The 13,544-nt window shown below is 40.1% G+C and overlaps 1 protein-coding gene and 1 non-coding gene across 4 annotated transcripts in view; both read left to right on the top strand.

Annotated features, from left to right (window-relative positions):
* The first annotated feature begins 537 nt into the window (after positions 1–537).
* trnae-uuc lies at positions 538–609 on the top strand. Its single transcript has one exon. It is a non-coding gene; the product is annotated as a tRNA-Glu (tRNA).
* Positions 610–850: 241 nt separating this feature from the next.
* Positions 851–13,544, top strand: part of elf1 (E74-like ETS transcription factor 1) — a 36,435-nt gene continuing 23,741 nt past the window's right edge. Inside the window, exon 1 of one of the 3 annotated variants that reach the window (XM_047585210.1) lies at positions 851–1,529. The gene's annotated coding sequence lies outside the window, so the exon portion shown is untranslated. Of the gene's footprint in view, positions 1,530–10,636; positions 10,975–13,544 lie in introns of those variants that run through there. The other 2 variants (XM_047585209.1, XM_047585211.1) reach the window with 2 other exon arrangements.

The raw sequence follows: 13,544 nt of genomic DNA, 5'->3' as shown, positions 1-13,544 counted from the left end.
GTAAACTATCTCTATCTCACTGTAAGTATATACCTAAAATATGTTTTTTTGTTGAAGTACCCCTTTCTTTACACTTGAATCGGTCCAGTGAAATTACGTCATATGTTTGCATCCATATTTAGTTTGTTCGGAACGCTGTGGGGATTTGTATAAATTTAAGACGGGTTGCTTCTCTCTAAACCGCATGGTCAAATAGAAATTACGATTAAATAGAGACACATTTAATCGCTTGGTTTAAGAGTAAACCCTGGCCGTTACTAACACAAGGTATTTCTGTGTTGAATTTGCAGTACCATCGAAGTACCATTAGATGGCGACGAGCATCCAAGTAAATTAAACGCCGTAGACTGTAAAAGAAATAATAATAAAATAAAATAAAAACTACGCGTAGGGACGTGCCACGATTATCATAAATATAAGGTGTAATTCATTTTTCTGTTTAAGCTAGTTATGGTGCCATAATACGCAAATACTTATTTCATTGTCCCAACATCTAATATGTCTATGACTGTAAACTGTAAATGTTTTTTGCATCGGTCCCATATGGTCTAGCGGTTAGGATTCCTGGTTTTCACCCAGGCGGCCCGGGTTCGACTCCCGGTATGGGAACAAGATTTTTATCTTAAAATACTATAAACTACTTAGCGGTGACATTTTAAGACAAACACACATAGAAAGATCCAATACGCGATCTTCTATTGTGGATGTTTTCTGTATAATTTGATCCACCTAAAACATCATGCTCTCATCATTTCCATGGAATCTAATGTTGACCCCGCCCGTTTAAGAGTTATCGTCAATAGCTTTCATCCCACAAGGGCTTGGACATTCCCGGAAGATGCCCATTTACCACATTCATCTCCCTGTGCTAACGCTTATCATAGTCTCAAGGCAGCACAGCTGAACCTACTCGACTAAAACTAAACTAAGACAGTGTCTCGTCCGCAGCTTGATCTTAGCAACCCGTATTTGAAGCCGTTAATTGCCTCTAAAGTCACACCTGTGGCTGAGTAACGGTTTATTAAAAGTCATTCCGTTTGTTTAACGGTTTGCGAAAATTCAGCTCTTCCTTGTGGATTACACTTAAAATAACACCATGTCGATTTAAAATAACATATTTATTTGTAGGCTTTTTTCTTTTTCTTTTTTTTTTTTGAGAAATGGGATAAGCGGCGGACAGCAAGCAACTTTTTTTTTAATTTTACATAACGCTTTTTAGTTCACCATCCTAACGACTACTACTACCGCCACCAGGCTACAGTCAAAACTCTGGTCCCGGGCCAATCATTTCCCAGGAAAATGTGACTGCTAGGAATTCCCCACACATCAGCCCCTCTGTCGGAGAAAACCGCGACCTTGTGTCAGGAAGCACACGGAGGCAGGAGGACGGTAAGCTGACCGGTGACTGGGCGATGATGTAGCTTCAGTGTGCCGCTCGCAGCAAGGAACATAATGCTCCTCTAACGTCGCCAGAAAACTGCGTGTGTAAAGCCAGGGAATATGCTGCGCTGATGACAACTCCCATCAGAGTAAGTCCGCTGGGCATTAAAATAGCATGTTTTCACAGTTATTGTTTGTTTTATCACTAAAAAAGTTGACCAAAGTGAACAGTACAGTTATGTTGAGCGTTCTCTTATTATGTATTTCATGTGAAATAATCAGAACTTTTAGCAGATAGCGGTGTGATAAAGTGTACCAGCTTGCATAGGAGAGATGTCAGTAGTGGGATACACAACCTGGAGGCTTGGCTTTTCCCTACTACTCCATACATTTCTGTGACTCCCCTTTGTGTCAGTCAGCTGGCATGTGACTACACTGATGGTGTGTGTGTGTCTGTGTGTGCTGAAAATACTTGCGTTTTGTACAGATCAGATAGCAGTCACAACTAATAGAGTGTAGGGGGGTTGTTGTTGTTTTTTCTTTTTGTCTGCGGTTGTGTTTTACAAGGAAAACATTTCATTTTGTCCTCCATTATAAGAAATATAGCCTTGACCCCCAGGTCAGTAGCTCCAATATCGTCTCTAGAAAATGTGAGTAAGTGTATAAGATGCCTCTCCAAGCACTATCCATATTGGAACATCCTCTGCCTTTAAATCTGATGAGATTTAAGATGTAATACGGCCAAAAATGACACATAATTCACTTACACACTTATTAAATTTCTAAAGTTATATTAAAGTGATATCGTTATTTTTGTTGTTGTTCGAGTTTGTAATTTCGGCCTTTGGGACAATTTGTGCAATTTTCATTACTACCTGAAATTCACTGTAGCCATATTTGGTGAAGAAAAACTATTGGTGACACGCAGCTGCTAAAATGAGAGAGAGTCGTGGCGATCGTCTCAAAGTCTCGAGGCAAATAAGTGAATGTTCACCGATTTTCCAGATTTCTACAGATATATGTTGGCAGCCTGTGACAGAATTGTGTTGCTGTGTACATATCGGATACTGTCGATCAGCTCTGTCCTGTGGTGAGTCTAAATGTTTGCCAGATGTTTACATTTTTGGGCTGAGATGCTTGTATCATGGGACAGACAAACACGTTCTCATTGGTCGGAAGCGGTCGCAGGCGGCTATGACGCAGAGAGAAGGGCAGAGTAGGGGCTTTTAGTTTGTCGGTCCCACTAGAGACAGGACCAGCTGGACCCCCCGCCCTCCTCTCCCCTTGCCTGCAGTCTTCCCATGGTGGGAACACTGGCAGAGGCTTGTGGATAATTGGAAACTTCAATCCGCTGAAAGCAATTATCCAGAACAAGACTTTCCAAATATACTCCAGCGTGGAGTCGTCGTGTTTGTTTCAGGCATGTCCCCTTGTTTCAGGAACATCCTGCCATGCCGCTGCCCACACATGCCCCTGTCTTTTGCCCCTTTCCTTTCTTCTTTGATAACTGCTTTCAATGTTGCACAGGCTTTGAGTGATATAGGTCATGACTGCAGAGAGAGAGAGAGAGCGAGAAGACGTTGTGGTTGAGGCTCAATCAGTTCCCGGTAGCTTTCTTATCCTGTGACAGTGATGTCACCATCAGCAGCCTGAGCAGCTGAGGAGCGCGGTGATGACCGAGGACAACAATGGAGAGCTGTTGTGCTCCCTCCAGTGATGAAGGACTCCTCAGACATCAGATACTTCTTCTTGCCTAAGATGTACCCGCCTGTCTTAATGGGTTTCTAGATATTGATTTGACTACACAAAAAGAAGAACTGGGCTTTTATCCTGTTTGGAAAGCAGCACTCCAGTTTCACAAAAGCTTTCAGAGTGGCCTTGCAAGATACACTGAATAAAGCAGGGTTTTTTTCTTTTGCAAGCTAGCATGTGTGGTAATCTTTAAAAACAAACCAACCTTCCTCTTACAGTGTTCACAGATATTTATGCATGCAGACATATATCCTCACATGCACTTACTAATAAGCTTATTTGCCTTGTAAGCTTAAAATTATTAAAAACAGACAGGTGAGAGTTCATTAACTTTATGTTTCTTCAAGGTGTAAATTAGTGTAATTTGGTGCCTCACAAATAACCACAAGATGGCAATGTTCATATGGTTTGACTAAACAAACAATCTTATGCGATGACAGAAACTTCAAATGACTTGCAGAAATGCGGGAACCGACTTGTGAAAAGAGAAATAAAACTACCGAACTTCCCTTTTTTACATGTAAAAAAAAAAAAAAAAAATCCAGCGCAGGCTTGTTTTCTGTTGAGGGCTTGCAGGGGAACTGCTGTTTGCAAAGTTCCCTAATTGTATGCTGCTGTTTAACCACTCCAAGCTTTTGACACCTGAATATCACCTTGTCAGACATGTTCGATTGCTAGGCAGCGGCAGTAAACCCGCTGCCACTGGACATGACGTCAGAGAGAAAGGAGAGACGAGGGAAATTCCACCTGTAACCTCATCTGTTCTCATGCTGCCCGCCTCACTAGCATGTGACAAGGACGAGTCACTATGCCTTGGTTTCTCCATGAGTCTGTCTTATCTTATGATGTAATCCAGTATTACAGTCATAACTATTGTTGTCACCGTCATTAGGAAAACTTTGTTTTTATTCCAGTAGTAAAGGTTAGTTTAAAGTTGTCTAACTTAAATGTGAGTACAGCTTACCAACAAAAGTCTTGCAGTTTCAACGCATTATTATATGTAAGATGGATTTATTTAGTAATCATAAAACTACATAATACTTTTTATGCAAATCAAGTGAGATGGTAGGCAACATTTGAATAAAAGCACAACATGTTTTGCTCCAAAATCGTTTCATGTGCTTAATCACTTTCTTGGGAGAGTCAAATGAGGAAACATTCTTGTCTTCACAGTAAATATGAAACTGTAGCTGGTACAGGCGCTTAACATAAAGACTGCAAACAAGAGCAAAAGCTTTAGCCCTCATTCAACAACAGGGGAAACATTTGACTTTCTCTAGGCAGTCAACAAAAAAAACTAGCACGTTAAATGGGTAGAAGCACTCAGCTAGCTTTTTCCCCCCTCTTTTAGTCTTTATGCTATGCTAAGCTAACAACATCTAACTGTAACTTTATTTCAAACACAACCATAAGGGAGTCTCAATCTTTCATCAAAGTCCAGACAGGAAAGCGTATTTCATAGTGTAATATAAGCGTATTTCAGAAGTTTTAGATGAAATATCTCACCAGTTTACATTCAGTTAGTTGGAAGAACAAAAAATCCTCAGGTGCTATGCGGCTTGATGTACCTGATGGGTTTTTGTATCAGCCAGGAAGTTGACCTTCTAAAGTGTTTGGAAAAGTGCTGACACTCTGGAAAAGAAAAAAAAAGAAAAGAAAAAGAAGACTTTGTGGTGTGTTCAAGTGCAACTTGTTGGATGGGGGTGTTGTGGCGCAGTGGTGAGAGGCACAGCTTGGGGTTCGAAGGGTCACAGGTTTGCCCTCTTTGTCAGTAATTCTATAATGTTGGTTTGGCGCGTATGTACCTTTAGGAATGACCATTGTCGCACCTAAAACAGACCCTTAGTTCTTTGTAGGATGCTGTCGACATAGCTAGAAGCCCGGTAAGACTGTTATGCTTTCGTAGTATGATGTATCTTTTTCTGTAACAGATGTTATGAAATGTAAAAAAGTCTAAACACGCATCCTAGCTTCACTACATAATATGACTTTTGTCTGCAGATAGATCTACTGTTGGCTGTTAGCTCTCACAGCATGCCTGACATCATGAAATTAGTTAACCACATTACTTAGATATTTTTATGGTGCCCACCCAGGTCCGTGTAGTGTGCTGTATCTCTGATGTGTGTGTAATTACATTAAGGAGTGGCTTAGTTTGTAATGTTCTACCCCACTATAGTTTGACCACACAAAGTAGTGCCTCACAAAAATAGAAACTGGCTTTGTCTGCAACTTTAGCGCATAATGATATTTCAGCCTGTCATTTTTCATGTCTCTTAGAGCTAATGAGGTAGTATTGAGTGGTTCACAGAGGCCTTTCATGAGTCAGCCCAGACAGTGTTGCCTGGATTTAAGCTGTGTGCTTTGCCCTAAGAAGCCAAATGATCTGCCCTCATTCAACTTTCAACAAATGTAAGCAAAGACTCAGCTGACAGAATTTACAGTGAGCTCTGGTAGCTCATTACATCTGCCGAAATGCAGCTGCCTGTCTCCACAAACCGTCTTGGTTTGTGTTCTGTTCTTTTTGGGTTAATTTCAGAGTGACAGGCAGTTCTCAGGCTTGCTGAATTATTTAACTGCATGCAACCACTGGGTATTATAATCAAGGCCCTGAGTGACAATATACTCTAAGGGTCTCGTGGCATTTCATTAATAATGTGCTTTCAGTGAACTGGTACTCTTGTGTTAAAAACTGCTTTCTATTCAAACGCTATCAATCATGCTCGTAGCACGGCATTATCTCAGCGATTTCATATGATAAGACACCACTTTGAAACAGGAGTTATGTGGTAATTGGTGTAACATAGCAACAAAACCTTCTTGCTGGTATTTGACTGCAGGTAGCTGAAATAGCCCACTGAGGTGTGATGTGGATGGTATGAATTGTTGGCCTGTTCTCTGTATTTAATATTTAATGAGATGCAGTCTGTATGTGTGCATGTGGCTCAGGCAGCAGTTCACCTAATGCTACTACTTCATATACTCCCTGTTTGTAAAAACTATAGTGTGTCGCATTATGAAATTAAATATTTATGCCACCCCCTGGTATATTGGCCAACCCACCCAGAATATTCTATACGTATACTGGCATGTGAATCTATTTTATGAGGCTCCCTACATTTTAAAGGAATAGTTTGGCAACTGCTGGGCAGAATCAGCTTTTCTGCTGTTTCCAGTCTTTATGCTAAGCTAACGTATACATATAAGATACATATGAGAGTGAAGCAGTGATGTCCCCAGAGTGTTGATCTTGGAAAATAAGAGCATATATTAACTAGTTATTTGACATATAATATTTAGAATATTTACTTGATTAGTTTTTGTGGAGTTCAGCGTGACCTCTTCCTTCCTTCCATTTGCAGGAAGAAAGCTGACATTCTCAAGGAAAAGAAGTAGCAGGAAAGACAAGGTGTCAAGGACATGAGTGTCCAGAGTTAGAATTTATTGTTGGAAAGAGTTTGTGGGTCCTGGTATACGGTATCTCTTCCAGAAGTCATTTACAAGTGTGTGCATGGTTCATGGTACATGTTAGTGTGAGGAAACTTAGGTAAACGGAACTATGCTGAATAGTTTCTGCTAAAGGCCTGTGATCTTTGCATCACTCTTTGCTGAGAGGTGCTAATGAATCACTCACATATAGCTGGCTGAGCTGATGCATGCTGAATACATTGTCTTTACAGCTGTACACAGCTCTTTTTTTTCGGTCTAGAGTCATGCTCCGTCAGCATAGTGAATCATCTTAGATCCTGCTTCATCTGCTTCATCTCAGGAAGGGCACAGTCTGAGAATGATAATGTTTTCATAGCACCATGAGACGTCAGCTTGTTGTACTAAAGTCTGACCTCAACCAGCTGGCATCTTTTTAGCATGTCATCTTGGTTGCCTTCAGTCTTTCCCTAAATGCGACACCTGACAGATGTTTTTATTGTATAATAATTGTTGGTCTATGTCAGTGGGGTTAATTAAAATGCATGGCTGCCCTCTTGTTTACCTCAGTCTGTGTCTCCTGTGGGGTGCACTTCTGCCCCGTTATCTGCCATCTTCCCAGTCCTGTATTGTATGTAACAGGGCATCAGATGACCTCCAAGCTACACAAATAATTTCTCAGTGTCCTCCAAATGATCCGATATTGGACCCTGTCAAGGATGTTTTCATGTTTGTCAGGGTTTATGAGTCCACCACTGCTCTCCAATGTAACTCTTTACAGAGTAATCTGGGTTCTCTGAGTGAAGTTCATCATGGAGTGGTGTGTCTGGTACAAAATTGTGAGTCATTTCCAGATAAAGTTTGTCATATGAAATGGGAAACAAAATGAATGATTTCTGTGTTCCTTTGAATAACCATCTGAAATACTATCTTATTAACAGGTTTACATGTGTCTAGAGTCTAGACTGAGTGTAACAGTGTTAATGATGTGAAGACGACAGAGGTTTTAGACAGACAGACAAGCAAGTAGATTAATATCACATCATTATTTTATTTCCCTCTTTCCGGTTAGAGAGAGTTCACTGACTCTGGTGCAGAATATTTCTGTGCTCTGCTTGTAATGGGGACATACCACAGAAAATAGGGGCTTTGAGGCCTGCCTGTGTTGTGGTTGGCTTCTGTTATGCAGAACAAGCACATGAGAATAACCAGTGACCCTTTTTTCATTCTTAGGCTGCAGAGGAAAGGTGTGTCCTTTCAGATAGTGTGTATGGTCACATGTCTCAGCACTGATCACACATCAAGGCATTTTTCTCCCTCTGCTCTAGTTAATACTCAACCATTGTAGGAATGAAGTAAGAACACGGCGCACTGTGTGAAGCAGGCTTTTTGTGTTTTCACACTGTGGGTTGAATTTAATTTCATCCTACTGACGTGTCTCGAAGCAAATGCAATTTAAACATCTTCACTTTTATTGCTTTTGCTTGGAGTGTGGATGTGATTTGTTGTGCAAATCTTGGCGAGTTTGCATTCAGTATTACAAAAGATAATTGGAAGCAAGCGCGGTAAATTCTTAGGAGAGAATCAGTAAGGACTTTATTTTTCTTGCTGTATTCAAGGACAGTACACAGTAGCACATTATTCACATGCTTTTCATGAGGCTTTTCAGTTTAGTCTTGATTTCAGGCCATGAATGTGCCGCTAAAAACATTGTAACCTCAAAAACCAAAGATGTCTGTCTGGTATAATTAATATTTTCTGTTGCTAATAGAATGTTGCACTTGAAGATGTAAGAAATACATTACGAGATAACCCTGTTGGACCTATACGGTTTTACATTTGTGAAGTATTTTTTTGGGAGTATTTGTGAATATGGATGGATGGATGGATGGATCTGTTGAATCCAGTGAGATTCCCCACTTTTCTTGTAAAAGATTAAGACTAAGATTAAGTTAAAATAGTCTGATGTATGGGTCTAAAGCCTGGGTAATCTGAATAAAATGAATGACTTAAACTGTTATATTAAACTGTTATATTTACTCTGTAAACAGCTGTAATCCTGAAGAGAAGTGCTTCTTGAGTTTCATGTGTAATAAACTAGGGGGACACAGATATATATTGTTGGAAATTTTAAAATATCTCTATTTTGTTTGACATGTTAAATTCATTTTGAACTATTATAATCATTTATGTAAAACTTCAGTTTGTTTGAGAATGTTTGAGAATCCACCACATTCATTCTCAGTGAAGCCTTAACTACGTCCTCTAGGGCTGTCCTCATAGTACCTCTATCTGAAAATTGCAAGGGCATTGACCTATGTGACTCACAAGATACTGGCAGGAGGAGGAATATATGGGTATCATAGTCCCTGCAATTCATTTAAAGCCACACATTTCTTTTTAGAATTTGTTGATGTTGTCCTCCTTTCAGATTTTTAAAGAATCTGGTGAACATAGTCTTTACAAACTTGTGACTATATGTGAATGGACTCCAGTCTCTGTTTTAAGTAGGATTGTAAATCATAACTTAATAGAGTTGCTGCAATACTATTAGTCTTATGGCTAATAAAGATTCACACTCATCCATAATATTTACAGGAACATGAAATGCAGCTCTTGTTTAGTCCTCAGATAATGTTTCTAAGATGCTGTTTGTCAAGTGATTCCAGTCATCTACCTTTTACATAAGAGGAATAACATAGGAATTAAGTTTGCTTGTGTACATGCATCTGTGTGTTTTCGCATGTTTATGTGGTTGTCCTGGATTTTAGAAGGACTGCAGTGCATTGGCCTTAGAAGTTTATATCACAAGAAGTGAACAGTTTCCTCTAAGGCCTCTGGGTTGTGGGCAGTATTTCCAGAGGCGAGTGATAAATGGAGCTTGTTTGGTATAACTTTCCTTCACGGCAAGGCTATCAATTTGCTCTGAAGCAAACAGCTGCTTTCGACTCGGAGCTGGACTGTACTGAACGGAGGCCAGGAAGAATTAATGCGATGATGAGAGCACTCAGTGGAGATTGAGAGGGTGATTTTGGGGTCCCATAACAAACTGAACCGGTTGCATTTTTAAGTAAGTTTAATGGGTTCATTTTTATATAACAAGTCCTGTGATCATTTGTGCTATTTTCCAATTTAAAACGGGCTTTATTTAACAATTTATATATTTGACTCTTGCCTCTGTTAAATTTACTACATACGACTTTTCTGTGGAAAACATGTAGTCGATGTGAAGACACAGTGCTCAACACTAACCGCAGACCACCACTTCCTGTTTGCATGAGTGTCATTTCTGATAAAGATTCTTATCAAGTTTCTGCAATATCAATGCACATTGAACTTAACAAGACATGTCAGTAAAAATAATGTGTTACTGGCTGATTTGTTGCGTGACACCTTCTGTATATTGAAAGACCTAAACTGAAAGGCATATTGAAGACTTTAAATTAAGATTTGAAATACTAATCCCTGATTGAGTTAAACCTGCATGTGATGACTGTTCACAACAGGAGCTTTTCCAAAAATCCTAATAATTTGGAGAGGAGGGGGAGGAGGAGAGAAAGGTTGGGAGTTTTGTCATGAAGTGCCTGCTCACACCTAAACTCTGTCAACTTTAAGGTTTAATTTCTTTTTACCTCTCACCGGTAGAAGTTGTTTTATGATGCTTTCTGCTGCAGGGAGAACAACTCTTCCACAAGTCAGCGGCTTAACTGTCTCACCGACGAGGCAAATACACTCTCAATTCATTGTGAAGGTTTTAATGGGACACAAAGAGATATTAAGCTGAATTCTGCCCTGCCACATAGATTTTAATCACCGTACCTGGCCTATATTGTATGGTCAAAGTCTAAAGTAAGTGCATACCTATCCAACTGTTTACTTACACCTCCAGGACTCCTCCGCCTCTACAGGAGAAACCTGTCCGTCGTCTTTCATGCTGTTTAAGGTGTGGCCCTCTTGTTGGTCCTCTGTGATGTCCCCTCCCCCACTGCAGCCCTGTCCAATCCCTGCCACGAGAAGAGCTCACCTGAAAGGATTTGCGTTCGAGACCCGTACTCATCGCTGATTGGCCAGGTGAAGGCTCTCTGCCTCAGGGCTCCCCTACCAATGGCGACAGTGCTGCGTGACTCATAGGGAGAGGACAAGTTGCTTCACTACACTTCTCCTTTTCTGTTTCAAACAGCAGCCATTGCATTGTCTTTTTTCCTCCTCTCGACTGTTGTTTTGTCGCTGTGAGAAAGAAGCGTGCAGTTGGCCGGGCCACATCTTCAGACAGTGTCCTTCTCTGAACAAGCCTTGGATTATCCCCAGTTTCACGTTTTTTTTTTTTTTTTTCCTCTTGATTTTTAATGGTAGCTGAGATCGACACTTGCTCGATTGCTATGATGGACCTTGTCACCCGAATCCCCTGTCTTTGAGGTTAGTGATGAATAGTTCTCCTCCGCTTCGATATTTACCTGTTATCATCGTTTTTGTTCTGAGAAATAAACGGCTAGAAATGGTTTTGGAGTTTTCTTCAATTTACATAAATTTTACTGTGTTCAGGGTTTAACATGCACATATTTGTGCTTGACAGCTTGACAGGTAGCTAGGTAGTTAGGTCACCATAATGTGCACCTTTGGCTTCATGAACACAGATGACATATTAAGGTTTTCTGAAAGTACCGTTAACAGGTCATTCCAGTTCCACTGATATTCAGGTTTTCTCCCATCAAATGTCTTGAGGGCCTACTTCTATATCAGATGCCACTGAAGGGAACACAAAAACACTATTCTTATTCCTATGTTTACAGACGACTGACTTGCACTTTGTAGATCACTTTCCCCAGCCCCTTTTGAAACTTTCAAGGGGATAACAATTTTTGAGATAAAATAAAAAGTTCGAATTTAGTTTCTCAACCCTTTAAGGACTAAATGAGAGTGCCCTTTATCTGATAAGTCGGTTTGTTGCATTTCTTATATGAATTGTTGCCTTATAAGGTGTGTTGTAGCAAGGGCGGGAACGGTGTTTTGCAAGCCCCTTGACCAAACCCACATGTATTTTTGATGGGGTAGTATTCTGTAGTTGTTGATTCGATCCCCGAGACCTACACAGATGTCGTACAGTCGTTCAGACGAGAACAACTAAATTAAGACACAGAAAAACTGAGTAGCTGTGGTTTTGTTGTTGCTGCGCTCATCCAAAGCTGATGCATGAAGCTCTGTGCATGACTGACTTCATGCACAGAGCTTCATGCATCAACATCTTCACCACAACAGAATGTTGTTCATCTTGTAATGGAGACAACTGAGAGGTTGAACTTTTTTTTGCATTTTCTTAAATGCAAGTCTAAGCAGACTGTCCCTGAAGTATTTTTGAGCTTCTGTCACCCACATTATTCAGTTCAATGCTGTTGAGTATCTGTTTCTAAAAGTTGCTCGGTGCAGCACAGATAAAAGCTCGCTTCCTGTTTCACCAGAAATCTATTCCGCACTTTATGGACCACATGAGACACTGAATAAAAATGGTTACAGCCTGAGCAACATTTACATTTTACACACTTTCTTCTGAAACTGTCTACAAGCCTTGAAAAGCTCTGTAGTTATCCAAGGCCCAGTGCAGAACATTTTCATCCAAGTTTGGTCAGGATTTTTTATGTAATTTGTATGCTAACTACCTTGTGATTATTTCATCTGTTTGGCATTCAGAATTGATCCTCTTGCAGTAATGTCTGACATAACAGTTGGGGCCCAAGAAAGGCAGTGCAGAATAGATTTCAGAGATATCAGATAAATAATTCTATTCTTCAGGCTCAGTTACTCTGTGGATCAATTGGCCTCACACTGGAAGATAGGAATTGTTTTTTTCCCCATATCTCTGTGTATACCTGCACACAGTGCAGTAAATGAATGGCTCTGTTGTTGAGCTGCCATGAGTTTGCATTCGGCCTAACTTTCTCATCATACTCTATGCCCACCTAGATTTGGATTGTAAATGAGGTCCTCATGCTTCAGAGAATCAACTCACACTGTAGGTGCTGTTTTTGTGTACCATTCAAAGAACAAGGGCTGGCTCTTCATTCAATACAAAGTCAACAAGTCTTAGCCTGTAATTAGATCATTAGACTTGGGCAAGATGACGGAGGCGTTACATAAAAAAGAATGCATGATGAGAGGAGGTGGGGTTTAGTTTATCACTACGTCCCCAGCGCGCCGAGATATGTAAAAATGGAGAAGTTATTTGGTTTCATATTACAGATATAAGCTTTGCAGTGAATAAACACAGAGACAACTCTGTATGGTCAAGTAAAATCTGTTCGTCTCATGCTCAGAATATAATACACAGCGACGTCAGCCAAAAGTAGACAGTGCAAACACATAAATATAATACATTTGTGTTGACTAAATTGAAAACAAGTGGCATAAACAACTTAAAGACGGTTTTCATTTGGTAACAAAGTAAATTTTTAAATAGTTGTATTTTTTTAAGTTTCTGATTGAACAAATATTTGAAACCAAAACATACCATGTTTCTACCATGATCTCTGAGTAACTCTGAATCTACTGAGGCATCAGTGGAAAAAAATGATTTCTCATAATGAAACTAGTGGATACATATAACCCACGTTCATTGAGTTTTAATAAACTTACTTGGAAAATGTTATTATGAGGAAACATAGTCATAGGTCTTGCATGCGTTGCTGTTTTATATTTCTCAGGATAGATGGATTTATTTTGCTTATCGGTATTTCTGCTTTGCCATTTTAATTTCCTTTTTATTCTTTTGCTGGAATGGATGAAGGCCTAATGGTTTGAGAAGTAAACTTGTAACGGGAAGTTTGAACTTCTGTGACCTGCCGGGAAAATCTGGGTGGGGAAAGTTAATGTTTTACTCTCTCCTCGACTCTAACGGCTACTGTGCCACTGAGCAAGGCACATTCTGTGTCATTCTGCTGTCCAGTTGAGTGTCTGTCTTAATGTGCTGCAGGTACTAGGAAAACCCTCCCTTG

Source organism: Mugil cephalus, chromosome 5, assembly GCF_022458985.1.
Source record: "Mugil cephalus isolate CIBA_MC_2020 chromosome 5, CIBA_Mcephalus_1.1, whole genome shotgun sequence".
Taxonomy (NCBI): domain Eukaryota; kingdom Metazoa; phylum Chordata; class Actinopteri; order Mugiliformes; family Mugilidae; genus Mugil; species Mugil cephalus.
The sequence above is the reverse complement of the archived record's forward strand: the minus strand, read 5'-3'. Positions and strand labels throughout refer to the sequence as shown.